Source organism: Acanthochromis polyacanthus, chromosome 4, assembly GCF_021347895.1.
Source record: "Acanthochromis polyacanthus isolate Apoly-LR-REF ecotype Palm Island chromosome 4, KAUST_Apoly_ChrSc, whole genome shotgun sequence".
Classification (NCBI taxonomy): domain Eukaryota; kingdom Metazoa; phylum Chordata; class Actinopteri; family Pomacentridae; genus Acanthochromis; species Acanthochromis polyacanthus.
The window spans coordinates 29,297,987-29,325,263 of NC_067116.1; the positions used below are offsets into that span (position 1 = coordinate 29,297,987).

At 39.1% G+C, this 27,277-nt stretch overlaps 1 protein-coding gene across 3 annotated transcripts in view; it reads right to left on the reverse strand.

Moving 5' to 3' along the window:
• Positions 1 to 27,277, reverse strand: part of LOC110966177 (inactive N-acetylated-alpha-linked acidic dipeptidase-like protein 2) — a 580,988-nt gene that overhangs the window by 381,256 nt on the left and 172,455 nt on the right. For all 3 annotated transcript variants that reach the window (XM_051947586.1, XM_051947587.1, XM_051947588.1), the window contains exon 5: positions 11,714 to 11,829. The gene's annotated coding sequence lies outside the window, so the exon portion shown is untranslated. The remainder of the gene's footprint in view (positions 1 to 11,713; positions 11,830 to 27,277) is intronic.

A 27,277-nucleotide genomic window follows, 5' to 3' on the forward strand; every position in this document is an offset into this window, starting at 1 on the left:
CACATTTTAAACTGTTGTGTTGGTGGTTTCGCAAATTAATATCACCCTCCATCACAATCATGCTTTTGGTAGTGTCTCATGCGGTACTGCAACAAAAAGTTTTGTTTCTTAGGGTTAAATCACAAAATTCACAACTCTGAAAACATATGGAATTGTCGAAACTCAGCCAAAAGAATTCACAGAACTTAGTACTGGATCCCAAAGAACACATATTTAAACTTTGAACAAAATCTGAATTTATGAAACAACACCACTATCTGAAATGGCATGGACTGACACAGTAGTTTCCGTTTGTCCAATGTCTGATTCATCACACTTTAAACAAACACATAAATGCAAAAATATGAAAATTGCTAAAGGAATTGGTAAATCGTTAAACTGGTAAATCAGAGCTTGAAAGGCCCTTCTCCTTTATGAAGCTGGGACATTCAATGAAGCACAGGAGTACATAACCTTTTGGTAACAATTTTAAACTCCAGATAGCATTGAATGTCAATTCAGGTTTTGATAAATAGACGAACAGAGTTATTGTGCTGCTTCAGGTTGTTGTGAAAGCTCTGGGTGGTTGGACAGTGCCACTTACTTTATCATTAGTCCTTGACGTTTGCAAGATAAAAAAAAATAGAAATTGCTTTGCAGAAAAAGAAATGAAGTTAAACATATTATGATTGGCCATTGCATTGTTTTGCACGATTTCCACTGTTGCTGCTATGCTGCTTAAAAAGGAAGTGCAACAGCATCTCAATGAGCCCAACTTCTCACTTATAAAGTTGTATACTGGCACTTGTCATGACATCTGACCAAACTCCATCCATTAATAATGTAGCTGAAGCCTCTAAAAAAAAAAGCTTGGACGAGTTCTTTTAGTTAATCTCATAGTCCCCCGGAAATATTCAACAGTGTAATTTCACTACCTTTACTTAAGCTTTATCTTGGTTATAATAAGGACTAGCCATACATGCTGTATCTTATTTTCCAGAACAGTCTGAGCTTTCCAGATCTTCCATCATTTCATATTACACTTGCAGATTTTCTTTCTTTTATTTTAGCCTATATACTACAGAAAATATTTAGTATCTCACCATAAAATGTAGACAGAAGAGATATCTTTTTTTAATAATTGTGTAGGGCAGACTGTCCAGATACCGGCAACGTAAAAGTCGTGATGGTGAGATACTGTATGACTTTGACATTGTGAAAAATAGGTAACTGTAAATGGATATAACTGTCATTACTTTATTCACTGAAGTGTTCGCATACAGCAGGCTAATCTTCCAGATTAATGCAACCAAGACAAAGGGGCTGGAATTTGGATGCATTACACTCTATAGGTTAAACTTCTTTTATAAAACGTGTTGTTCTGTATAGTTGGTATGGTCACTTAACGGACACTTCACTTCACTCACACACTGTTCTTGCATTAAAAGAAAACTGTATCCAAACAACAACTACCTGCTGTCTGAACAGGTGTTCACATCTGGGTGCCTTGACAGTGTATTATATTCAGCAATTTGACAGGAAACATGAGCAGCGCACACTAATAAAGTTTTAATACACATACATGAAAAAAATGACGTTTTCCTCCTTTATTTTCTTTAATACACTAAAACCCAGAGTATTACAGTGCATGGATGCATTGGGGATTTTGTTAAAGTGTCGTTTAAAATTTCAAACTGATGACAGCTATCACAATGAATTACCAGCTGTTAACTTGCCACATACTGGGAAAATGTAATTTTGAGAAGATGGCACTTTTGCTAGTGATGCCACATCCTCAGCATCCCCAAGGGGCTGGTGACTGTGAGATGATTAAAAATTATGCAAATGTGAATTAAGCTCGATGACGTTTTTTGGCATGAAGCAGGGATAAGAAGTTTTCTCAATAAAACCTCCTCCCATACTGCAAAAAGAAGAAAAAAAGTAAATAAGTGTGTAATCCATGTTCCATACTAAGATTTATGCGAGGTTACATTAAGTATTGCATGAATACGTTCCAACAGGGCGGACTTTTTCGACAGGTTGAGTCTCTCATGTATTGCAATGATGCAATCCAAATATAGCGCATTCTCTTTCCTCTTGAGACTTTCTAGCTGACAATGACATGTCTCCCAAGGGCTAATATACAGTAATTACAAATCTGTGTGCTGCCACAATAGGACTCACAGACATACACACAGATACACACACTGAGTCACACACACCAAGTCTTGTCGCTTTTTTGCAAGCTGATTCTGACATCTGCCATCAGGCCCCTCTGCTTCCAATCCTTTTATCTGACAACAGCATCATGCATGGCCAACGGGAGATCCACACCCACACACACTTTCACAGGAGTAAACACCTCCATCTCTCCATCCCTCCAACCCCAAACACCTCTCCTGTTTGATCTCCCCCATCCTTCCCCCTGTTTAATCCCCACTTCTCTCACGGCCTCCACCAAATGAAATGCAAATAGCCCAGCATAACCTGGGGCATCATTTATCTAAATTAGAGCGTCGAGTGTGGATCCCCATGGGGCGCCCATATGCTAGCACAGTTAGCGTCATTAGCTTCATTAGCCTGTGTCAGACCATTAATTACACATCAAGCCTATCAGTTAGCTGGAGAGAGTTCCATCCACTCTGGACTTCAGTGGGCAGGAAAGAAAGTAAAGCAAGCTTTAATCAGTGGGAGTGTGAGAGGAATAATGTCTTAGCATCTTTTGGTGTGAGCAAATCATTTGAGAATGACGAGTCGCCTATGAAAAGGGGTCCAAACAGTTTTCATGTCAAGACCGCCATTTTAGTATGACAAGAAAAATGCCAGTCGCTGTTTAATAATACTTTGTTGTGCTAAGATACAGTCTATATTGTGAAGTGAAAAGGGATTCAAAGATAGTTCCCCTATCAACTGATGGAAATATTAAAATAATAGGTTTCAAAATAATAGCAGGAGCCAAATAAACACATCCAAGCACATTTTGGAGCTCCTTTTATCTTCATCTTGTACCAAAGTCAAACCCGACAGGGTGTCAATATGGTACCATTTTTTTTCTTTTTTGCAAAACTCTGCAATTGCTGCTGAATAGTGTCATTGTGGCAACAAGTGACAATTAGAGGACAATTTTGCAAAGTTAAGGCTAGGTGATATAGATGAAAAAATAGCAAAAGAAAATGTTTAATTTCAGTCTATATTTATCATTTTTTATGCTTTATGTTTTTCATGACTTATTTAGAATTTTAAGAAAACAGTAGAAAAGAGGTTTAATTTGAGTGTAGCCACTTTCCCTATTTATCAACATGCATGAGTAATAATTTTGATATTAAAGATGCAACAATGCAAGATACACGTCAATGAATTTACACACTAAGAGGTATACAGAGACTGGTAAAGGCAAAATCACCATATCATGCTAAGGTTAAATTCCATGTGCTTAAATTGGTTATTTCTTGAGTAGAGGGTCCCTGTGCACTCCCCTTGTCCATGAGCCTTTGGTGCAGGCCTTGTGGGGTGTCACTTAGATACACAAACAGGGTCATGGGAACGCAAAGACTCTTTCACAAGGGCAACAACTGGTCCCAAGTGGGTTTTATTGGAGGAGGTCTGCATGTGTAGCTAAGAGGAGTGAAGAGAGGCCCTGGCAGCCACAGACTAGCATGCCTAGGGAGACCTACAAGGACCTTATGGGGAGAATGACGGTGAAAATGCTCATTTATCAGGGGATATGATATGTTGTTATGAGCCTAAAAGTGAGCACAGTTCAGGTTTTTAATGAAACAACAAACATTTCACTATAACAAACACTACTCATTCATTTCAACATCATTATTAGGTGGTCAAATTGAACCTAATCTTAATTTTCTAGGTGACAAGCAGGTAGAATGGCTGCTCAGTGAGCTGCCAGATTGACTCAGTCACTAAATGATCATGTACGTTATATGCAACCTGGAAGGCAGATGGACCTTTTTGACTTTTCACGGTAGGAAAGGCACAGATGTAAATAATCAGATTAAAGACGTTTCGGTTTCAGAGTCCTGGTATTGTTCATGTTGGCTCAACGCCCCAAGTGCCATGGCTTGCTAGCAAACTTGAGTAAAACATACCAACAGCAGAACCGAATGTCCTGTTACGATTTTTTTGCCGACTGATTTGAATGGATGGGTGGTAATGTAGCTGACTGATGAATATGTGATTTACTGAATTATTACCTGCTGGGTACATTTTTTTTTCTCAGACTGACTGTGTATAAGCTTTGCTTGATATGGTACTGACGGCATGCTATGGCAGTTAAGGAATGTTTTCTTTGCCAGGAGGTGAGGCTTTCAGACAGCACTTAGGGTACTTTCAGACTGACAACAGCCCTCTGGCAAAAAAAAAAAAAAAAGGGGGGGGGGGGAACCTCAAGGGTCTGCATCAGTGTGGGCATGTTGCTGCAGATTACTGATGAGAGGGTGAAGCACAAAGTTGAATTTAAATTCTTATCAGACATCTGACTGACACAACTTAGGATTTGTTACTCTGCAGTGGCACGACTGAATAACTAACTGTGCTTTGATGTTAGTCAGCAAAACACTAAAAGGTGCAAAAGCAAACTACGTGCACCAATATAGTTTAGTTGTTAGAACATTTATACATATTTCTCCTGTGAGTGACGAAACACTTATGTGGCAAAAGTTGGACAAGGGCTTACTGAGTTATTCACTGAAATACTGCAAAGAATCGGAACTTTTCAGGAACAGTAGGCTTTAGTAGATTTAAAATGCAGTATTGTTCAGCCACATTTAAGAGGTAAGCATGTTTATATTTGTTCCAAATGGACATACTCTCAAGGCAAGATTCCTGCCACCAAGCCACTATATTAATTCCATTCAACTGTATTTCTGACTTTTCTATATACCTGAAAAGGCACCTCAGACCAAAAAGGGCCTCTTGCCAGTCTAGCAGACTCACATATTGGCCAGATGCATGGAAGGATCAAGAGAAAATCCTGATGGGACATTTATCTGTCTATGAAGGCGTGTGGGTTTCATTTAGCTAGGGGGTGATAAAATGATCATATTATATGCCCGCAATAGACACTTCCTTAATCGCAAAAAGGAAATAGTTTGATAGAATGTTTGATAATTTAATTTGCCATGTAAGCACATAACAAACAAGTGAAATTGCATGAATGAATCCCCGTTTCTAAGTTTGTCTTCATTTAATATCTATATGTCCGTATTAGGTGTGTTAATATATTGATTTAGGTGTGTTTTACATTCTTGAGTTAACATGCAATTTATTGTGTGCACCTTGATAAAAATGCTCAAGTAGTTGAATTCAAAATACACTTTTTTTTTCTGGCTGACTTTTCCTTTCTGTCCAGCACACACATTGTTGTCTTCATCTTCCAGATCTTGCCTTGAGTTCCACAGTGGTCCTTAACTGTCATTTCTCTGTGACATTTCAGATGGTAAAAACTGCAAGCGAGAAGCACTTTTTTATCTTTTTACTACCTCTCCCTGCTTTGTAGGCACCGGTTATCCTCATTTTTAGATCCTCAGTCACTTGCTTAAAGGAGCCCATGCTTGGTGAGCGTTACTACATGGTTTGAAAAGTCGGTGAACTTATCAGCTGTGGAACCAACTGACAGCTCTTAAAGACAATTTTTTTCACATCCAACTAACATTCTGTTCCCTACAGTCGTGTTTTTCAGTCCAGTGTTTCACATCACAACTGAAATGCAGTTGCTGTGCCAAGATATCCAGTGAGGAACACCCACATTGTCACAAAAAGTGTCATAAGGAAATCAGAAAGACAAATGAGGTTGTTTTGTTCACTCACCCTGTGACTCAGCTATGATGAACTTCTACTTTGTTGAAAGTCACACCTCTCAAGCCCTCTGTACACAAAAACACAATTAGCTCTAAATATAGCCCACATCACGCTGCTCAACAGCTAATGCACATCACTCATTATCACCTGCCACTGCCACAGCACGCACACATAGAAACAGTATCACCTTCCCCCTCCCTTCAAATGAGAATATCACGGTGACTGTGCGTTGACAGTGGCACATATGTATGCACATGCATGGTCGGCCATGAATACACTAAATGCAGAGCAGATGTAAAGGTGTAGCCATGACATTGAATGTATAAAATCACATGGATTATAATATCTATTTAAAAGAGCACAATGAATGGCATGTTTATGTGTGTATAAGTTACAAGAATTACTCAGGTTTGAGGAACATAATTCCTTCCTCTGCAGGGACAAAAAGCAAGTCCCCTTAATATAAAGAAATCAGATTTTCACAAAGTAACACTGCTTCTTTTTCTTTTTGTCTACTCACTCATCTTGTTTGAAAAAAAAATGTTGGAACTACCACTGGACAAATCCAATCAGCTGCTTACGTTCAGAGTAAGCTACACATAACAGCCGTTTGATTGACCTGCTCAGTGATAGCAGAGAGGATGCAGGTTGTTGATGTGCAGGAGCACCAATTAAAACATGCAGAGCGAGTTAACACATCGTACAAGCTCCAAATCGCAGTTTCAAAGGTAATCCCAATAAAAAGGTTAAAGCTGGGAGTCCAGTAGAAGTGTGTAGCTGCTCTAGAACTGAGTATATAACCAGTTGTTCTGATGATACTCATCTAGATCACAGTGCAGATCAACCAGAAATCCCTTTCTGCATCTCCACTATCAACTGTCCAGTGATAGAAAAAAACAATCACATCACAAGCAAAATTATACACAAATGCAATAGCACTGTCTGAACAGACAATTAATGGTATTTGAACCAATTAAGTGTCAGTCAGCTGATAGTCTTGGTGACAAAACAGGCTGCATTTCATGTGCCTGTTTCCAGGGAAACCCTTAGAGTCCCAAAGTCTGGTTTAGTTTTATGTTAAACAGCAGCAAGAAATGCTAGAAGCGGTAATAGAGCCAGCAGTCTCATTCAGTAAAGGTTGCATTATAATCAGGACAACCTACCATCTGATTGCCTCGTTTCAGTCTAGCAACACAAAGAGAGATGGGTAGGCACTAATTACCGTTGTTCTGCTCGACAGCAATGCAAGGACAATAATTATTGCATTTTTCTGGACCAATTCACAAATGAAGTTATTTTTTAAGAAGAGTTGGCCACAAAAATGTAATTATCAATCTTGACAAAGTTTGCTAAGTTTTTTCTTGACTAAACTGCCAATTCAGTTAGAATACGCGCTCAACAACATACTTCTGTTGTAGACAATACAAAGCTCTAGTTCTTCATATAGTTTCCAACCTGGAGAAGCAGTCATTATGGTAACACATTTAACTGACGTGGTAAAACATCTGAGGCAAAGATTTCTTTTCTTTTTTTGGCAAAATCTTGGATGATCCTTCAATCGGACTGTTTCTTCAGCTGAACTGTTTGCTAAATCCTTAAATCATTGCACATCAATCTGAAACTCTCTCTCCTTCCTTAGCGTTAGCAGCGAGGCAGTCTGGCTGTGCTTAAGGTTGTGGGTGTAATTATATTTAGCTGTGCTACCCTTAACCAGCAGCTGCACCACTTGGCTGGGTGAGATGGCTGATGGCCTTCACCATCTGTACCTGATGCAGACATGCACACACTGCATTCCCACTAGCCACCTCATCATGCTGTAACACACATGCCTCGCATTAGTAGAGCCATATATATATACATGCAATTACATACAGTACTATACAAACATATATGCATTCATAAACATAGTCATGATAAATGCCCAGAAAACCATAGGGTAGTTGGGTTTTTTTTTTCTTTTCGTTTCTTTAGCTCTTCTGGAAGCACAATTATTCTACACATTTCACTGCGGTCCAAATCTACCTGGCAACCCCTCAGGCTATGTGAGTGTGTGTGCGTCTTTGTGTGATTGTGTATGTGCGTGCATGTCTGTGAGTTTGTGTGTACCTGGCAGAGTTCTCAGCCAGCCACAGTGAACAGATGGTCCTCCAGCAGGTAATAATGACCCAAGACAAACTCTTAAATTGATTATGCCTTTTTGAGGGCATAGATACAAAGTATCACTGCCACTGTGTGTGTGTGTGTGTGAGAGAGAGAGAGAGAGAGAGAGGGAGAGAGACAGCAAAAGAAAGACAGTGAGTCTCATGAGTGTCAGTTTGAATGTCTGATGTATTTAGAAATGCAGGAGGAAAAAGGTAATAAACACAAAGACAAAAATATCCTCAGGACTGCATCGTTGCTCATCGAAACTATTCAATCTCAATGGAGAAGATTTGCTATGGCAGCCTTGGCACCGCTGGGAGTGGATCATTATCACCAAGGTCAATTCTTCGTTTCATATTCGTTATGAAATCTAACATGGGACAATATCTCTGAAATAAAGTCAGATGGGGCGGTAAACAAAAACAGAAGGTTTTGTATCAGCTAAAAATTTATCCAGAATACCTAGACCATGTCATTCAGCTGTATCTGTGTGATTCAGCAGCTGATTATCTTGTGGAGAGAGGAGGCAGCACGAAGCGGACATCATTATCCGTATCTGCTGATAAATGATGTAAAAAGAAATATCAGGATCAGCCTTAAGTGCACATTAACAGACAGATAATACATGTCAGGCAAAAAAAAAAAGTTTAGTTTAAAAATATTACATAAAAATAAATATGCACCTGCATCTGCCAGTACTTGAGAAAGAGGCATAATACAGTAATTCTGCTACAGGAGAGACCTGATGTTCTCTGCAATCAGGTGGACAAAATTATGTGGAGATGGCGACATCTGTGATCAGCCAAAATGAGTCGGAAAATATGAGCATATCGAATACTGGAAAAAAATCCAATGATGTGCATTGTCTTGCTGTATAAATTGTACTTTTACATCCCAACTCAAATCAGAGAGAGGTTGCTTTGTTCCTGTTCTGCTTTAGTTTAGCTGTCCTCAGTGGCTGTGTGAAAGCTCAACATTGCAACTTTGCTGCCTTCAGCAAACAACTGATCAATAGCAATGATGTATCTCCCTAATTTTACTTGGAGTTTTATTTAGGCTGCCATCACTGCTATATAAAGTCACATCCCTTTTGATTCGGAGGTAGGCTTGCATGGCCACATGATTCTTCGGCGCTGACACAGTGCTGTGTAGAATGGTCTGACTGCACCTGAGCATCATTCTGCGAGCATTTTTGTATTTCGTCAAGTTCCAATTGTTTTGGAAAGGGATAAGGGATCAATAGTACGTGTTTCCACATTTGCTTGGATGGAAAAATGGAACACAACAGGAGATAATGAGAGAAAAAAACAACAAAAAAACAAGTTATAGGAAGGCTGATGGACAGACAAACAGAATGAGTGAAATGGCTGAAAGTCAAAATCTCAGTCAGCCTTGAAGGCAATGGGTAATTTAGATATGAATATTTTCCCTTAAGTATGTGGAGCAAATTGAGGCACACACACAGCAGGCACAGTGCCCTTCCTGCAGGGCCTATTAGTTGCCATTGGCAGGGCAGTGTGTTGAGTAGTTATATTATGGCAAAAGCTCAATTAAAAAGGCTGGAGTGATGATTACTGACAAAGGAACAACATTATAAATGATCACTGAATGTAACAAAGACAAGATGATACATTTAAAAAAAACATAAATACTGGTTTAAACACACAGGTTTTGCTAGTTATGTACGAAATCAGTGTAGAGCAAATACATATGAGTGGTACTTTAAATAAAATTCTTAAATTAAACGTTAAAATTGAACATTTGAGGATTTCTCAGAAAATTCTTTGAGAGGAGAGATGATTTAAAACAGGGGTCACCAACTATATTTGCCAGAGGGCCAGAATTTTACCGGACAGTCACTTTGGGGGCCGGACCCTCAAACAAAAATTAAATAAAAATCGAATTTTGGCATAACATTATTATTTGATGTTTATTTTTTATATTTTTTCCATTTCATTACAAAACTGAAGACATTTTTAGCCTTTATGAGTCAGTGCTCCTATCACCTGTACCACAGTCAACCACTAGGAGTGATAGAGATATTTTGCCTCATCTCAAGTCAACTTTATTCACAGAGCACTTGAAAAAGAAACACCGCAGAAGTGACAGGAAAGGGCCTCTTAACACGGGTAAAATGGCACTCTCTAAGGCCACGAAACGAAAAGTTGATGTGGAAAACAGATCCTTTAATAATGACTGGACTGACTGCTTTAATAGTGTGGACCACATGATATTTTCTCTTTGATCCTCACAATTTTGGAATCCAGTCGCGGGCCGGATTGGACGGTTCGGCGGGCCGTATTCGGCCCGCGGGCCGCCAGTTGATGATCACTGATTTAAAAGAACCTACGGGGGTAAAGTTTAACAAAACCAAAAAGCCGTGATGGAGAAACACACATGAGCAGCCAATGACAGATGTCAAACACTCACACCTGTTATTCACAGTTCACACTCATAGCATGGCACATATTCACATTATTAGCCCTTTTAACCCCAAATCCCGCTGGCAGATTTGAAAGGTATGTCTTAAAAAAAACAATGACCAAAATGACACTATTTATCAAAAACAGAAACTGTAAAAACAGGAAAATAAGAATGCTGGATTAAACTTTCCAGCAGTCCTTGCATTTCAGATTCCTCCTGTGTGGTTCTGTGGGGAAACCAAAAAAGCTTAAAATCATGACGTTTCATCAAAACGTACTTCTTCCTACATGCCTCATTTAAAATTTTGCCAAAAATAAACTACTTGCGCCAGATCCGATTGAAAAACAGAATGATCAGCACGACAAGGACAAACTGTGAAGCCATTACTGACTTTGACGGGAGCAGACAGAAGAATTTGAACGTATGGAAACAAATCAAAAATGTGATGTCAAAATATTTATAGAATGCACTACCATTTTGATCTAGTGTTGTTAAAACATGTAAGAACTTGAAAATAGTCAGTAAAAGTGTGATGGTAGCAAAGGAAAGTTCAGAAACTACTTGGTTTAGAGGTTTAAGATGTACTGCAAAGTTCACCTGGAAGATGACTGTAAGTGACTTAAGCCTGTGTTCTTTCAAAGAGTCAGTAGGGGGCGACTCCATTGGTTGCAAAAAAGAAGTCTGACTGTATAGCACAATCAAATAAAAAAATTACCCTATATCTCACTTGCTTTGATTCTTCAATAAACCTTTCTCTGATGAGTCTATGTTGTCAATCACCAGCTTTAGTTCTTATTGAATATAGCGTGATATTCATTTTGTCCTATTTAGAGTAAAAAAAGATGATAAAGTAGGGGTATGCTTTCCAACAGGGCTTCCTCATGATTGAAGAATGATCATCATATTGCCATGCATAGTGTCCTCACTCAGATCCACCCCTCACTTGTGACATCCAGTTTCTAAAGAGGATTTAGATTCCAAACTCAACGCTTTAAAATGGTAGTCAACAAACCAATGGGTGATGTCTATGTGCGATAACAGATGGTAGACAGACTCAGTAACTACTTGGTAAACACACTGCAGCTTTTTAGCAATGACAGAGAAAAATATTTTTCTACACAGTCAATGGAAAACAAAATCTAATCTAGTATAGTACAACAGGGGTGGCAGTGTTTACAGCTTTATTTCGCTGTTAACAGATGTTAATGGCAGTGGTTATTAACATACCGGTTAAACATTGCCATGTCAGTATTGTCATTGTGAGAATGTTAGCATATTGTACAACCTCGGAGAGCTGCTAATTTGGTTGCATTGATATTCTATGCAAAACGACAAATGTGCAATTGACACTTACCCTGATCTTCGATCAGATCTTGCTGTGAGTCTGCCTGTCCGTCTGTCAGCAGCACAAAAGAGGTGGGAGGAGAGCAGCAGGACAAACTATCTTCACCAGGCTGAGTGACAGCAGTACTGTAATGAATAAAAAGAAAAAAAAAGATTTAATGTTTCTTCAGGATGGCAAGCTTCAGCAATGTCTTCATCAAAACAAATCATTAGTTGCACTGGTTATTGAAACTGATAGTTCTGCAGAATTCAAATATCGACTGAACTTCACTCTTTACACCTGAAATTGGGTTCAAAGTTTCAGTTATGTGCATTCATTGTGGTTCTTATTTAAAGCTTTTAAGTGAAACTATTAAACATTCTATTGAACAATTGTCTTATTGCTATTGATGAAAGCTACATTGTTGGTACCAATTGTTAACTTTTAATTGTACAAACATACTATACCTGCAGTCTGAAATAACTGGCAAGGTGTTCGCGTAACTGCTGTTCAGTGGTGTGACTTGCCTAAAAGGACACTGGCTAAACTGTCCATCCTGTGTTCAGGGGTTGAATTAAGCAGGCAACCCCAGTCTGGAGCAACTCTGGTATACCGATCTGAGAAATGCAAAAGCATGAATCAAGACATATTTTTGTTGTGGTAATTTATTTATTTATTTATTAATATTTATTTTCTACACCTTATTGGTCCGGCCTGTCTTTTTGCACTTCCCAGCTTGTTAGGAAGCTGGATCAGAGTGCAGGGTCAACCACACTATGGTGCTCATGGAGCAGATACAGTTAGGGACTTTGCTAAAGGGCCTAAAAGTGGCAGCTTGGTGATGCTGGGACTGGAACTCCTCACCTTCTGATCAGTCACCAAAAACCTTAACTGCTGAGCCACAACTATCCCATGGTGGTGATTTTGCTCAAAAAAAAACAAAAAAAAAAACTCAATGTAGGGTGACATCCCAAGCCACAAAAAATGAGTCCATTTGTTTGTGTAATGTTGATTGTGGTCTGTGAGTCTCCTGCTAATGTAATACTACAACACATGCAATGCCACAGCACTACCGCCCTGTACTTGCAGAAACTGGGACTGTTAATGATTAGCAGGTAGGTGCTGCCAGTTAAAAATGTACTAACTTACATGGCAGGAGACAGGGACATGCATGTCATACAATGTATTGTGCTTTAGCTGTGGTTACTTGCTGCACCCCCACGTGGAATCTTTTAGTGATAATAAGTTGGAAGACTGTAGTGGCCCAGAGTGGTCACTTAGATGTACAGCTCTGTATTTGCAATCAGAGAGCATTCTGGGGGTTTAGCTAGCAAAGGGCCACCACGACAAAGATTTCTGTGGCATCCAGTAGCTTCTGGGTCACACCCTAAAGACGAGCCAGAGTCTAGTCAGACAGAATTCTAAGTGCTGAATGGCTGTAAATGTATCAAAGCTATTTTTGTGGTGAAAGTCAAAGTGCACGGTGAATATGTGTCATCAATCTATTTGCTGTACTTCATTCACATAATTAATTAACCGTCATTATTTGATAATGCTGCCAACTCTCAGCTTCGACAATTGTTTACTGGAATGAGATCCAACAGTTTGAGTAACACACTTGGTTATGCAGATTGATTGCAAATAATCCCACAATGTTACCCAAAGACCCGGAATTAGAAAAATAAGAATGTGTTATAGATGAGTCTGTGCAGGGATGACAAATGTGTTTAGAACCCTCTTACACCATTAGCACTATGTCCTTGTCTTGATTAATTTCACTCCCAATTTAAACCAGCACAACAGCAATAACGGATATTGGTGTTGTCAGAATCACATGGGGCACATATCTGTGTCATCGGCAGTCTAAAGAGCTTTGTGAAGGCACATTCATGCACCTATGATAAACCACTGACAGCTCTGTACTGGCAACAGGCTCAGCCGCACCCCCCAAACCCGTGACTTTTCCCTTCGTAGTAATTTTTATGTTGTAATATGTGGCCCTTGTAAAGATTTTTGAGGCCAATTTAACAATTATTTTTGAGACTGTTTGTGAGGCTGCAGGGCTGGGTGGGGAGATATCATTGGGGGAGAACTGTTCCCTAACATCAAATCCAAAGCCAGAGGGATGTGAGAAAGGGTTTCTTTCTCATGCTCTCCACAACTACATTAATCTTTTAACTGGCATGCCTCATATTTCCATGTTTTTGTCTGCATCTTCTCTTTTTACTTTCTGTAGTTGTCTGTTAATCTGACTGGATCTTGTCATATTTTACACTAGACGTCGGAGTTGACCACATAGTAATACAATATCTTCTTTCACTAAGCAGCCTTACTTTGACTCAATCATGTACATTCAGTGCCTCACACATGCATATTGTCAGTGTATCAGTCGACTGTATATAAATATGGACATCAAAGTTCCCCAGAAATGGTACCAAAATATTTCAGAAATGGTTGCTGCCATCATGGACTATTGACATGATTTGCAACCAGAGTCTCTTCTACAGTGACCGGAGGGGTTAGAAATGAAGATGAGGTATTGTCATTTTGTCCTCAGACAGAAAAAAAGATTAAGTGATCAGTGCGAGAATCAGAGTTTTGGAGAGAAAAAAATGAGGCTGTGGTTGATTAATGAACAGAGTCAGAGAATGAGTGGAAGAGGAGAGGCAGCAAAATGGGAATTCAGAGAGATATGCTTTCCTAGAATGCTTAACAAGTTCTGAGAATCAAGGACTATGCATTCACAGTGGCTCGTTACAGAATCAGAAAGACCAGACTGAGACTTGTGAATTCTTCTACAAACTTTCTTTGAGTACAGGCTGCAGATCAGCATTTCTCGGAGACTTGTTTCCTGACGGAGTGGAAAGGCCTCTGAAGCAGGACTTACATTCAGACAAAACTCTCCACTGAATCCGATACTAATGAAATTTCCTGACATTGTATCTCACCCACATAACTCTAAGCTGTCCATCGAAACCAGCACAAGTGAAATTATTTGACTCAACATTCAAACCATATGGCACTCATGCAACCCATTGAAACTGATACGAACACTGTCTCCTGAAACATCAATTTACCAATCATCCTCTATTGTGTAAAGCTAGTTATTCTGGACTGCATGGCTCTCTCTGCTTCTTTGTTTTGGAAAACTGCATCGGACTCTCAACTACATAATTGTTTATTGTATGGGCTCATCAGAAATAATGCACAGACCCAAGTAACACCAAAGATGTGCTTTCAAAAGAACTGGATATTGCTTCATGTTAGGGTTGCATGACATGAGGGAAAAAATGAACCTTATGTAGTGGCAACAATTGCAAGACACTGTCAACTGAGTGCCTGTTTCTGGTCAACACCATCTTTTCTGTTGCCCACACAACTGATGCAGTGCTCCCCTGCTGTTTCTCACTCATTTTGCTGTGTGTATGCAGAGAGTGCATGTCAACAGAGGTTGTGAATAAAGTTTTAAAGAATTGTATCCATGAACACGTCCATTGAAGTAAATAACATCCTATCGGACAGACGTCTGTTGTGGATTAGATTAATAGAAAACTAGAGCTGTGTAAGTTTGTAACAATTAGCAAAGGAAATTGGCACACGACTACACATTGCACTGCCTGTGATGTGACTAGCACTAAGGCACATCACAATGTCAATGCTGAAATTATGTCTTGTGCAGCCCTACTTCATCTGATGCGACTCTATACTACAGTGACCTCTGCAGCCACAACAGTGCGTGTTGAGGTAGAGTGTGTTCAAAAGTTAACTTCTGTAACATACTAACATTTAGAGAAACTTCACTACAAGTCAAGTCACTAAAACAGAGCTCACTACATAGTGTGAACTACACAGCAGTATCTGTCTAAAGTCTGCGAGTACAGACCAATGTAAGCAGCTTGTTATACCAGACAAAGTGCGGTTATAGCTCTAAAAACTTTTGGTATAATTAATTGTCCGAGGTTAAATATAATGGTCAAAGAATGAGAGGAGTTTTACTTTTTTTTTTCAAAACAGAAAGATGCTTGAAACCTTCAATTTCCGTCATAAAAATGTTAATAAAAAGTGCTTTGCCTGATAAATAAATGATAATAAAAACTTACTCTGCTTTTTATCTTGTGTTCTCAATAGTTATTTTTTTGTATTGTATTTAGATCTCCTTCCCTTTCTATGTGGGCTGGCTAGCTCACACAAAAGTTACATGGAATTTTAAGAGATGCAACATTTCTTAAACAGTGAGGTCAAAGTATTAATTAAACTCAGAGGTGCATGTCTACATGGGGAATATACACTTACTGTTAAAAAGTTTGGGGTCACTTAGAAATGGCCTTATTTTTGAGAGAAAAGTTTTTTTTTTTTTTCATGAAGATTACATTAAATTGATCAGAAATATGGTACAGACATTGTTAATGTGATAAATGACTATTCTAGCTGGAAACCATTGATTTTTAATGGGATTTTTACACAGGGATGCAGAGGAACATTCCCAGCAACCATCACTCCTGTGTTCTAATGCTACATTGTGTTAGCTAATCACGTTGAAAGGCTATGATTAGAAAATCCTCGTGCAGTTATGCTAGCACATAAATAAAAGTGGGAGTTCTCATGGAAAACATGAAATTGCCTGCGCAACCCCAAACTTTTGAATGGTACTACACATGATCTAAAATTATAGTTTACCATGTAGTGCTGAATCTGACTGTCTGTGGACTGTTTGTTGTGTGTAAATATAATGTATGAGTTCCACCAGAAGACATATAATGTGCAAGGGCAGCATCACGCTCTGACTATGATTGTGTTGGTCTGACCCATTTCCCAGACTGGAAAGAGCTGGCATCCGCAGCCAGCCTGCTGAGCTCCAGGGCAGTTGGCTGCTGGTGAGACGGTTCTGTCTGGTAATGTGTTGGCTGCAGCCCTCTTAACTTGGGCTGGGATCTGTCTCCATGGCCATCTGGACTGCTGGTCCATCTAGTTTTCCCACTTTGATCTCTTCATCTCCATCTGTCTCAGTGACTTAACCCACTGACTGACTTTGCAAGCATCCATCTGATTGACTGGCTTTTGATCCCTCTGACTGGCTGGGAGGCTGACTGACTACATGTTTTTATCTGTCAGTCGGACCGACTGATTACACAGTTTGACTGACTAACCAAATGGATTATCTGTCTAAATCAGTGAGTCGTTGAATTCCCTGACTCCTAGCACAGTTGTAGAGTACCAAGTTTTGTCCACTTCCAAAACTCATCAAGTTTGAAAGTGGCCTCAAGAACAGTTTCTGTGAATAACCAGAAACCATACTTGGGGTGCATGTTACCTCAAAAGTCAGACTAATTTCGAGGAATACAGATGAAATGATGTGATATGACAGACACAAATGATGTGAAGATCCTTAATTGAGGGCTTGATGTGACATGTTCTTGTCCTCCAATCCTCAGCACACATCTTGCACTGCTCCCAGGAGACGGTGGACCAGAAGCTGTCATATTTCATTTTGGTGCAATATCAGCATATTCAAACCTGTGCATTATGAATATTTTCAACACTCTGTGCAATAGCATAGCAATTATTCTACTAATGCAAGAATCTGTGCAATATCAGTATTTTCTACTTATGGACAAATTGGTGCTATGTGGATAAAATCTGTGCAATACCAGCATCTCTGAGTCAGTATTTCTACCCATGGAAGGATCAGTGCAATACCACTGATAAGTGTAAGTGTTATTTTCCACATTCAGACAAGCTTGTACAATCTGAATGTCCACATATGGCAAGCACAGCTTTTATGTATATATGTTTTTTTTGTGTTTATTTTTATTTTTGTTTACATGTGCTTTATCCCCTTTTGCTGCTGTAACCCTGGCAGTTTCCCCATTGTGGGTTCATCGAAGGCGAATCTTATCTTTTTAAGAACCATTTGGAAAGATACCTGAAGACAAGTCACGGGTTTCCAATAATTCCAATCATATCCAAGGGAGGACATGAGGTCTGGAGGCTGGGCATTTGCCATCTCTTGCCAATGCTGCTCGTATTGACCAAAGGATTGTTGACATCCACTGTACCTATGGATAATAAATTCCGCAGCTTTTTTTTTCCTGCATCAAGTTGGGCATAGCAATTGCCTGACCCCCCACTTAAACACTTACTTGAACAATTGGATTTGTTTAGTTGTCGACTTGAATTGTTTCTTCTTTAAGAGCGATGAATTCAAACATGATTACTAAGTGGTTGCTACGGCAAATGTGTAGGGTTAACTTCCTCATCTTTGATAAAGAGCAGCACAGGCACTTCTCTGAGTGCAGTGTTCCACCCAATCGGAAATGGAACTGTAATACTGTATGCAATGCAGCACTTGTGTTTTGACCTCTTTGCTGCTACATCTTTCTAGCTGGTTACTTTCATTGTATGTATGCTTTTGTGTCTAAGCAAACCTGGCTTGGGTTTTTCAACAATACGTTGGTTGACCACTGAGCTTGGACGTTGAGAGTAGAGTTGTGATAATAATACAAAAGATTTCTTCTTTCACAGTGGTGTCATTAATTCTCCATGCCCTTAACTAACTGCTACAAAACTGTAATTTAAATGTGCTGGATACCTATGGGGCTGGATGAAGAGGAGGAAAACAGGAGAGTGATGCTGGAACAGCAAAATAAGAGGCGACAGGGGTGAAGGGAGTGTTTGTGGTGTCTGCTGATGGTAAACAGCATGTCAAAGCACATTTGACCGAGGCCTTTTTTTTTTTTTTTTTTACTGGAGATTCCACAATGAAATACTCAACCTCACTAGGAGTGCTGTAAATCTGGTCTGGGACCTGTCATTAATCACTGACTTTAGAAAAGCAAATACATCCCATGCATTAAATTATTATGCAGAGGTTTTATGAGGTCACTTCGTCCTGTTCATGCTTTATTGGTCGACTGTAATAAACCACTGAGCGCAAACAAAGAAACAAAATATGACGGAACATGGAAAATCCATTTAAACTGATAAGAAAATTAACAAATGTTGGTGAGGAGTGTGGGTAATGGCACTTTGTTTCATGTAGTGACACTGTTGTTTAGCTAATAAGCTGCCCCATTGCAATCACCAGGGGTATGATAAACAGTAATCCTTCTACACGATCTCTGTGTTCAGTTTATTGGCTCTTTAATATCTGGCCAAATGCAGATTAATAAATGTAATCACATGTCACTGATAATCAGCACCCTCGATTTTATGTGTGGTGAGAATGCAGATGTTGTCTTCTGCATATCAGGGGCATAACTAATGTGCTGTTGCTTTATTCTCGAGACAACACTTCAACAAAAATAATCAGTTGAGAAGGGCAAGCGGTTTCATGTTTTACATCCTTTTTTCTTTGTCTAGCCTTTCATCATCTGTGTAAGATAATTAAGATCACCGTGACCTTATGCCATCACTTCCTGTTTACAATCTCCCACGATCCCTCAGGTTTCCTATATGACAGATGAGCATGACAAATACCTTTAGCCCTTAATCTCTGCCTTTTTATCATAGCAGCAGAAATCCTTTGAGAGGCATTGATTGGATGGGACACAATTCATCTTGATGGTAATTGGAACAAACACTGTTTAATGCCAGTGAGGGCCAATAGCTGGCAGAGCAGAAACCTCCTCTTTACACAACATCTCAGAAGTACAATAAGTTTCATGCGGTTGGTTTGAGGAATGGTTTGAAAGGAACAACGATAGTATACTGAGAATCATGGGTGAAAATCAGAGTAACTCGCAATGTGATGCTATCCTGATACATTGCCAGTGCTAACAATGGTATCACAATACAGCACAGCTGTGATGCACAATATGTCGTAAACAAACCCTCTGTGGGAGATATACAATATTTGAGTCGCTAAAAAGAAAACTATAGTCCCCAAAAGTCAAAAAGCATGAATTATGCATCTGTTCAGTGGGCTCTGGTGTCACTAGTCTCTGGTGCATGTTGTGTGAAATACAACAAATTGAAAAGACGTGAACATGCCCCTAAGCAATGATAAAGGACAGTGCAAAGGTATCTAGGACTTATGAGTTATCTTTCCACCCTGTTAAATAATTGAATTTCAATATTCACTCTCCCTCTATTGTTTCATCTGTTTTGGTCGTCCTCAACTCCCAGTAAAAATGTCTCACTCTTTTAGCTGCTTAATGTTCCACTCTGTTACTCCACGCAAGCAAGAATAAAAATTTGAGGTTGCATTCAACACAGGCTCACCAAAACTGCAAAGTTTTAGGCTGCAAAATTCTGATTCATGCTGAGACATGCATATCGGAGTTTGTCATCAAGAACATGAATCCATGGACCCTTCTTGCCTTACGTCAAAGCACAGGCTGCTGCTGGTGGTGTGATAATGTGGAGGTTACACTTGGAGATTTTGGTACCCTTAATTGAATGAGTTACAGTTTAAATGCAACAGCCCATTTGAGTATGGTTGCTAATCGTCTATTCCTTTATGACGAGAGCTTACCATCGTCTTATGAGTACTTCTAGTGAGATAATGCACTGCCACAAAGCAAAGATTGTCTCAATTTGGTTTCATGAACATTTCATGAGCATCAGACAGAATTGGTGATGTTTAATAGTGTTGTGAAATCTGTTTTCACCCCATATATTGACAAATACAGAAAGTAATTTAGTCAGAGGTACAGTATAGTACATTTTATGCTGCCATCCTTGCTAATGCTATCATAATTGCAATGCCTGAGGTTTGTTGAGGGTTCTGCATTTGAATGTAGTCATTCACTAACATCTGGCAATACATTCTCAGAGTTATCTTTTTCCATACATGCTAGAACTGGAGAGAATTTTCATGTTCAATTTCAAGGTGATATATTTCAGAAACTGGCACTACGGTGTCTGTGGAGCAAACAGCAACTACTGGAATCACGTTAATGTTTCTTTTCTCCGATGTGAAGAAGCTGATTCTCACTTGGTGACTTTGTTTGGCTCTCTGATTATCTAGAGACATTTATCAAGTGGACATTCAACAAGTGTCACAGTGGTGGAGATCCAAATCACTACCTCTGGTCTGAATTTTTGGAATAAAATCAGAGAAAGAATGTATCTAGGCATCCATATGCACAAACAAACAAACAAAATAAAGACAAACTGGACATTCAAGTGAAAAATGTAAAACTGTAAATCTCAAATGATTTAAAAAAAAAGATCTTTGGGTCTTTTTATTTAAGTGTAGACATTTTACAGATTTAAAGGCAGCCTTTAGAGTTCATGACTTCCAACAGAGGCCATTATGTGCCAGCGTACATGTGTCACACTAGCCCACTGATCAACAGGTGGTGGTAATGTGCCAGGAAATACAGCAATGTGCATGCAAAGACAGGAATGACACTTCACTTGTGTTATGCAAGACATACGGTTCAACAGGGCTGTGCATTCAGCAACACAGTGTTCTCAATGTCAAAGATTCTAAAAAGAAAAGAGCAGCTCACTGTAATGCAGTATTGAAAACTTGTACAGCTATACTGTAGTATAGTATTGTATCTTTTCACTCTCTGTGGAATCAGGGCCATGCTGCTGGCTATTGATAATATGGGTCACGACCTCGACTTTACTACCGAGGTCTTAAAACAGCTGTGTGTGTGTGTGTGTGTGTGTGTGTGTGTGTGTTCATGTATGAAGATCAAAGTGGGCCTCAACCTTGCTTAATGCCGATACATTCAAAACTGTCCTGCTGAACAGAGTGATTGGATTTAGATACTGCGGTGAACCTCAGTGTCCCCATAAAGGCGTTTGAAACATTCTGAATTCAAAATTATTTATGTGTATTTTTAAATATATGAGCCAATAGATTGATAAATGCAGCCTATTGATGCCCATTCAACCACAGTACGGTTTATTTGTAGCTTGCTATGCACCACTGTTTTCTACCACAGTATGATAAATCACTAGCAGCCCAACACCAATATTGTACAGTGCATTACAGTGTACACTATCTACAGGCGTTGATGACAGCATTTCATATTTATGTGTTTTGCTCTAAGACAGCGTGTGGCATAACAAAGTGGCATAATAAAATGATGCCTGCTAAATAATGCAGGTGAGATTCACACAGGGTTAAATATAGGTCACTAATTGTACAGGTATCAAACCTTGCTCTGGATTTTGAAGGCATAAATAAGGCATAAACAAACGAGCCAGCGAATGTTTAATGTGGCTACACTGGGACTTTTCCTGTGATAAATGGGCTTTGAATAATGCATGCAGGTACAACGGAAGGGCTGCAACCTTCAGGTTTGCCATCTGGTGTCCCGCACTAGATACTGAGCTGGAAACACGGGAGGAGAGATCGCTGTCACCTCTGTCAGATGGTGATGGTGTGTGCACTAACGGTTTATATGCAGGATGAATGAAAGGTCTGGTCGCTATAAATTAGATTTAACAGAGGCGTTACACTGGTCAGCAAAGGCACCATGCACCCTGTTGAGTTTGAATCTAAAGATATGCTCCTTCTGAGCCACAAATTTGCACATTTTAGCATTTAGGCCTGGTCCATAAGGCCATGTGAGCACAAAACCAACTCCAGTGGCACCACGTAAGTGCCCTTCAGACATCTCAAAATGTTACTATTTTACAATTATTTTCCTTAGTCTGATAAAACTGTTGATATGCAAACAAATTCACAGCACGCATATTTGTTGAAATGATGTGTGGCACAATGCAATTACTGGCCGTTGCAATAACAGAATATTGATGAGTGTAATGGCAAAACAATTATTCAATTATCTCCCTATTAGATGTGTCACAATCAGTTACATGTGTAATTTGTCTGTTGTTTTATAAGTTAATGTATTTTCTATTCAGATATGTTTAAAGGTAATCAGAGAAGTGAAACATTTTGCATTGTAGTTGATTTATTGATTATTTTTTAATTACTGGCACAGATGACTATTACTACAATTTGGCAGTCAGTGTAGTGTGAGGTTACACTGGGAATGCTCTAATATTGTAAAGATAAGTTATTGAATCCTGTCAAGTCACAATTCTAATGATTGAGGCTTCATTATAAAGTAATGGGAACAGAAACTGGAGGTGGTGCAGTCTCGGTTAGTGGAAGCATCTTTAAGGACATCTGGTGTAACTCAGATTTTCTTCTTATCAGAAAATCTGAAAAACACCAACCCAAGCACAGAAATGTTCCTAACAAGTACTATCTGTGTATTCAAAGCCTAAGGTAGTCTGTTCCTCTGAATCACTGAGCTCCATTGTTGGCCAGGAACTATCAAAAACACATCAATGAGCCACTGGGAACACAGCCTCTGAAACTGATTATGACTCAGTGCCATATCCTGCTGCCATACACACTAGCACACCAAATGCACCAACTGAAATCTGTCTACTAAAATACACCAGTTAACATTCTCCAAAAAGAAAAACAAAAGTGATAAAGTTTCATAAGAATCAAAGCACATTTTCAAGAACTATGAAGGAACAAATAAAGGATGAGTGCTAATGATGGCCAAACTCACATTACAGGAGTTTTAAAATCCTAACAGATTGTGAGATCAGGTTGTATCGCGCACATGAGAACAAGAAAACACACAACAAAACAAAACAAAACAAGAAGTAGAAGACTAAATCTGGATGAGAAAATGGTTGGGAAGATGTGGTCAGTAAGCAAGCTTTAGACTGGATTTATAAACCCCTTACTATATGAAAAAAATCTGGTCCAAACATCAGTTCCAACCAAGGTCCCTGGCTAGATTTCTCCTCTGACTGTTGTGAGCATTAAAATGGGAATGAATCCACTTAGAACATGTAGTCTAAACCCAACCCCAGAGAAGTCCGAAGTTACAGTATTGTCAGATGGACTAATACATTGTTGGTTATGAACTTTTCATTAGATTTCTTGATGAAAAACATAGAATATTGTGAATCTTTAACTTTTCATGTTTTAAATCAACTTTTTGTAGGAACCCTAAACAGAAAAACTGACCACTATGCCCAAATGACATGGCCAGTGGTCTTGGGTGTAAAAGATGTAAAAGTCGAATGGTTACAAACACATACAAAAAATATAAAATAATAGTAATTTTTAAGCGTTATGAGCGTCATGAGGAGGTAAAGCTTTTGCCCCATGTTGGACTGTGACTTAACAGGTTCCAGATGCTTTTGCCTTTAAAAGTAGTTGGACAATATATCAATGATGTGCTTTGTTCAAAGAAAACTGAGGCCTTTGCTGACTTGCTCACCACTGCACTTTAAAGAAACATGCATGTACAATATTTTTCTTGTTTTAATAAGGCTTTTTCTCAACAACATCCATATCCACTATGGTGATCTGCAACTTAAAGCAACCACTGCAGTTCAGATATTCATGGCTCATTCATGCCAGCTCAGTCGAACGCATTCCAAAAGTAGAGCCTGGGTGGTACCGATATGGATTTTCTTTTCCTTTTTTTTTTTTTTTTTTTTAAATTTCAGTGCAAATAAGGATGTTGGATGTTACTTCATTTAGTTTTTTTTTTTGACATAAAGACATCGTACCAACATTTTTGATAAAGATCCCTTTTATCTGATCGATATTTAAAAAATTTCATTTAACTACAGATGAAACAAAAGTCTTTGCAATTGAACGATAAACATTTTACTTCTATGTGATGACTAAATCATGCAATGATTACACAAGGCATTTATGTTGCCCGTGTTCTTTTTTCTTTCTTTTTTTCCTCATCATATACATGTTTATGATACTTGCTTGTTTATTGTTAAGCTGGTGGCCAAAATGTCCCCCTGTTCCAAAGTTCTTAATTAAAGGGAATAGTTAGATTTGTTGTCTCTATCTTTATAATATACTTTTGTAAGGTCTTGATTTCTATGAGAAGTGCCCTGAGATGACTTATTTTGTGCAGTGACACTATTTAAGAAAAACTAAACGGAATAGTGTCAGCCAATTTACATACTGAGCCTATCGGAAAACCTGAAGTATAGCTATCCTGCAGAAGCAAAGTACCTTCAACACACGCAGTGATCTTTTCTGGGCAGACAATAGTCTGTTCGTTTATGCCTTTGCAAGAAAACCTAAACTTTCTAACTAACTGGCACAATGTTAATGACCCTTTCTTTCTCTTCCACCATGCCGTTCAACTAGAAAATGAACAAAATATATTTAATAAGAAGCCACACATCAGCTTCCACTGTCGCTACTAGCCTGGACTACAGACAATGAATCACTTGTTCTCAAAACACCCAAAACCCAACATTTTCTAATCCTGTGGATGCACTAAGAAAATGAAGGACCCGTTTTGGATGTGCACAGGTTCAATATGGATCACGCACTAGCTGCTGTTCTTGTTAGCACTAAGCCCACGACCAAAACACATTTGACAAAGCCTTCTGTATTAGCGAGGAAAACCTGTGGGGGTTCTCAACCTAACACCCTGACATGGCATTGATGGGGAGGAAATGGCATATCTACCTGTGCATGAAACAGGACCTTGGATTTGCCCTCAAAATACACTTTAGAGGCAATCTGCTTTCCACAAAAAGGGGTCAAGCCAGGCAGAGAGATAAATAAATTGCTTTGCCACTGCTACGCTGTATACCCTGCCTGCTTTGAACCAGGCCATAGAAAGCATATATCTCTCCACATGTATGTGGCAAAGAAAAAAAAAAACAACCTGACGTGAGGAAGATAGTGAAATGAGAGTACGGGAGGGAAAAAGGAAGAAAATGAGCAAGACATGAAAAAAAAGTTTTACATTGAGCTACAATCAAAGAAGGAAAGGTGATAGAAGTGGGGGAAGATGAAAGAAAAAGAAAAGAAGAGAAGATCAGAGAAAAGGACAGGGAAGGATAAAGCCTATAACAGGAGCATAAAAGCATGCTAAAATTCTTGAGAGCAGATTCTGATCTGAGGATAGTGGAATGGAACAGCGGAGTGTGATAAGAACAGTTTGCAAGTGCAGTTTTCACGCCTATATACTCACAGCTACTGTTACTCAACTGCATAGAAAAACACCCTTTCTTTTAAAAAACAATTTGAGGAAAATTTGATGTTATATGCCGGCTTTGGTTTTCTGTTGGAGAAATTTTGTTGCTTTTTTTCCCCACCTCGTCGCATCACTTTGTAATCGTCACTGGCTTGTGAACACTTACTTCAGCACTTTTATAAATGCCAATAGTGCATAACCCTTTGTTACGGAATTATGATGAACAGGGGTGTGGTTAGAGGCTAGCAGAGATGGCTGCAGCTGATTCCATGCACTTTTTCCAAAGAGCAACTTTCACTGACTGAATGAGGATTAGGGGTAGAAATGATGAGATTTTGATGCAGAAAAGCCCAGCTGAGAAGCAGCACAGCGTGAGACCATGAAGCGTAGCGGGAGAGGAGACGCAGGCCGGTTTTCAGCGCTTCAGGCAGACAGTGTCACATCTCCCACACAAAATAGCAGCATTGATTATTGCAGAAAATGGAGCCAGGAACCCTGCCTTCTGCTGTATGATACTGGAATGAGCCATGCTGTCTCGTAATATCAGGTTAATGTCAACAAATTGACAGTGTGTGCCGTCATGCTTTTTCTTCGAGCCTCTGTCATTTCACAGTTTGTTTTCTCCTCATTCCTCTCACATTGTGGCTTCATAGCTGAAAGGCACAGAGCTTTGCAGTTTTGAGACTTTAAAATAAATATATAGTTTATGCAAGAAAAAAAAAAACTACATTTTTAGCAATTCCAGGAGCAATTAATGACATTTCATTGAAATTGTTGGCCTGACGTATTTAGACACACAAACTTTTTGATCGTCTTTGTCAGTGCTTTCACATGAAGTTGACACATTCAAACAACTGACACAGAAAATTGGCAGAAGTCCTTTTTGAAATTGAAACACATAAAAAAAAAAAACAGATCACTCACGTGGAAAAAGCTAAGTAAAGCCCTACTTTTATCATCTTTTCAACTCCATCAAATCAGAATCATTGGTTCCAGATTAAGTGCCAATGATTAGACTCTCTCATTTAAACCTCTGGCATCTACAGTCTGATGTTCTCTTTCCTATTATAGTAGGTGCTGTCACCTTGTAAAGATCTGAAGTGCTTTCAAAGACCTTCACAAATAAATAAATAAATAAAAAGTTGTGGATGGCAATGTGTTTGGAAAGAGATTAAAAAAAGATCTCAAAATTAATTGATATAAATTGTTTTCCAGGAAAAACAATCATCGACAAGCACTGTAGTTTTCAAAGTGTCAAGACTGACAGCTCCAGCAAATTCAGTTCAAGTTTCCAAAAGCCCCAAGTTTCATTCCAGTATACCTGCAGGTAAATCTGCATGTGCTGGTGCCAAAGTGTTGCATCTACAATCAGAGAGATTGCATGAAGTTGGCCTGCATTGGAGGCACGCCATGAAAAAGCCTTTGCTGTCCTAAAAGAACATCAGAGCCAAACTGCAGTTTGCCAATCAGTGTATACAGGCATAGGAATTTTGGAGTGACGTACTCTGGACAGATGAATCAAAGACAGACTTGTTTGGCCAAATTGACATTTTTGTCGAAATAATGATTGGAAAAGCAAACTGCTCGTGTCTTATTCCCTTGATCTGTAGGCAGAGAGCGACACAAAAGCTAAACAATC